At 46.1% G+C, this 2,982-nt stretch overlaps 1 long non-coding RNA gene across 1 annotated transcript; it reads right to left on the bottom strand.

Moving 5' to 3' along the window:
* Positions 1–206: 206 nt before the first annotated feature.
* LOC128346655 (uncharacterized) lies at positions 207–2,038 on the bottom strand. The gene is made up of 2 exons (XR_008317105.1): positions 1,545–2,038; positions 207–344 (listed from the first exon to the last, which is right to left on the bottom strand). It is a non-coding gene; the product is annotated as an uncharacterized LOC128346655 (long non-coding RNA).
* Between the last annotated feature and the right edge of the window lie 944 nt (positions 2,039–2,982).

Genomic DNA, 2,982 nt, shown 5'->3' with positions numbered 1-2,982 from the left:
TATTACAAGCTGTCACCATCTGTTGTGCAGGACACTTAATCCAGCACTCAAGCAATTATCTTTTAGGAAGCTTGCAAAGCTATTTCAATCAATTTCTATTAATAACTTTGTTTTAATGTTTCTTTTAAAAATGGGAAAGCCCTGATCCAGTATGTGATATTTTCATTTCTTATGTGATATATTAATAAATCTAATCATTTCAGGTATCAATCAATAAATGTTTATTTTGATCAAATATCAAATACAGAGTTTAAAACAAATAATAAATACATAGATCATTTCAGGTATGTATCCAATAGCAATAATAATCCTGTTGTCCTGATGAAACAAAAAGAGTGCTGAACCTGTAAGAAAAGAAGGAAAGCAATGCTGGATCACACCAAAGGCCTATGCAGTCCAACTTCCTGTTTTCCATAGTGGTCAGTCAGATGCCTTTGGGAAGCAAGTCCCCAAGCAGGAGATTAAGGCATACCTCCCCTCTTCCATTGCTTCCCTGCAACAGATACTGAGGCATACTGTGCTACAGTAGCTGAGCCAGAGCAGCGCTGGCCTGTGTTCAGCCACCACAGTGACCCCGCTCACCCTACGCCCTAGTCTGATGTCAGACGCGGGGGGTTAGCCATGCCCCCACATCTGACGTCAGATGTGGGGTGTGTGGTCTGGCTCCTCAACAGGGCCGCGTGGCCCCATTCGGGAGTTAGAGCCAGGCCAACATTGCATTCGCAGAGAGGCCAGAAGTGGCTCTCCCTGCCTTTAAGGCAGGGAAGATCCGCTTCTGGCCACTCTATGAACACAGTGATGGCCATTTAACTCCTGAACTGGGCTGTGCGGCCCTGCTTGGGAGCTAAACCAGCCCCCCCACATCTAGATATGGTGGGGCGTGTCAGGGCCATGACCTGGGTTCTTTGAACCTGGTCGCCCAATCATGGCTATGCCCCTGCAGTGCTACCTCTGAACATGGAGGCACATCAGGTCATCAAGACTAGTAGCTGCTGATAGACTTATCCTCCAGTAATTCGTCTGATCCTCTTTTATAGCCATTTAAGCTAGTAGCCATCACCACGTCTTGGGGCAGTAGATTTGCTTGATTAACCATGTGCTGACAGTTCAGGCCCCTTCAGTGTATATGTAAAATTCTTCTTTTTTGGTCCTGATTGGCATATTTTCACACTTATTTGTATTGAACCACATTTGCTATTTTGTTGCTTCACCTAGTTTAGAAAGAATCTTTTGAACTGGCGGATCCAGAATGAGGAAGCAGCTGTGCAGCAAAAGAAACGGACTAACACTGCACTTCCAGACTAACTGACAGGGACATCTTTTTGGGTGGCACAGAGGGCTTCCTGGAGAAAAGGAAGTTGTCAAAAATGGCCTACCCCTCCATGAACTGGTGAAATTAGTCAGGGAGTGCTGTTAGTCTGCTCCTCTCACTGAGGTGGTGCTTTCTTGCTCTGGATGTCAGCCAGTGGCAAGGCACATTAGGGAATCCTAGAAAAGCAAAAGTCTCAGAGGCAATACTTTTGAAAACTAGAAATTGTCATGACCTGGGCTTCTGTGCACCTTACACCCTTGCAGTGAGGCCTCAGAATTCAGAGGGGAGAGGGCGCACCATCAACCAGTTCCTCCTACTCCAGGCTTTGCGGGGGTCACTGTGGCCACCCTCTCTCTCTGCTGAAGACTCCACACTCTTCCTACTAGCCCGTCATCATGGGCTAAAGGGGAAAAAAAGGAAAAGTTGTGCTAGTTGAATCGGTGTCGACTCCTGGCGACCACAGAGCCATGTTATTTTCTTGGTAGAATACAAGAGAGGTTTGCCATTGCCGTCTCCCACGCAGTACGGTATGAGATGATGCCTTTCAGCACCTTCCTATATCGCTGCTATCTGATATAGGTGCTTTCCATAGTCTGGGAAACACACCAGTGGGGATTTGGACCAACAGCCTCTTGCTCTCTAGGCAGGTTACTTCCCTGCTGCGTCATTAGGTGGCTGCCTGCATATTAAATAGCTGTTGGCATACTGATCAATCCTGCCCCCTCCTTTCAGGCCTCCACCCTGCTTTATTAACCCCCCCTCCCTTTACACATAGCTGCTTCCAATTCCCTGATTCCCTCTGCCCTCACCTGCCCCTGCCCTTCTCCATGAGATGACTCTCTGATGTCATTGAGAGGGGCCCCACTGTTGCTTCCGTGAGACTGGCATTAAGAGGTATCATAATAGAGGCTGGAGGCTGGCATATAGCCCTCAGACTAGTAGCTATTGATAGACCTGGCCTCCATGAATTTATCTAAACCCCCTTTAAAGAAACCCAGGCTCTTGGGTGTCACCACATCTTGTGGCAGAGAATACCATAGGTTAATTATGAGTTGTGTGAAAAAGTACTTCCTTTTGCCAGTTCCAAATTTCTTTGCAATCAGTTTCATGGGATGATCATGGTAGTGTTATGGAAGAAGGAGAGAAATTTGTTTCTATGACCTTTCTCCACACCATGTATGATTTTATAGATCTCTACCATGTCCCCCCTCAGCTGTCATTTTTCTAAACTAAAAAGCCCCAGGTGTTGTAGCCTTGCCTCATAAGGAAGGTGCTCTAAGCCCCTGATCATTTTGGTTGTCGTCTTCTGCATCTTTCCCAGTTCTACGCTGTCCCTCTTAAGATATGGTAACCAGAACTGTATGCAGTACTCCAAATGTGACCACACCATAGTTTTGTATATGGGCAATATAATATTAGCATTTTTATTTTAAGTCCCCTTCCTAATGATTCCAAGCATGGAACTGGCCTTTTTCACAGCTGCTGCACATTGAGTTGACACTTTCAATGAGCTGTCCACCACAACCCCAAGATCCCTCTCCTGGCCCATCCCCTCCAGCTCAGAATCTATCAGCATATATGTGAAGTGGGTTTTTCGTCGCAATGTGTATCACTTTACACTTGCCTACATTGAACTGCATTTGCCATTTTGTTGCCCACTCTCCCAGTTT

The sequence above is a fragment of the Hemicordylus capensis genome, chromosome 2 (assembly GCF_027244095.1).
Source record: "Hemicordylus capensis ecotype Gifberg chromosome 2, rHemCap1.1.pri, whole genome shotgun sequence".
NCBI classification, from domain to species: Eukaryota; Metazoa; Chordata; class Lepidosauria; order Squamata; family Cordylidae; genus Hemicordylus; species Hemicordylus capensis.
Note: the sequence above shows the minus strand (reverse complement) of the source record. Positions and strands in the feature narration are given on the sequence as shown.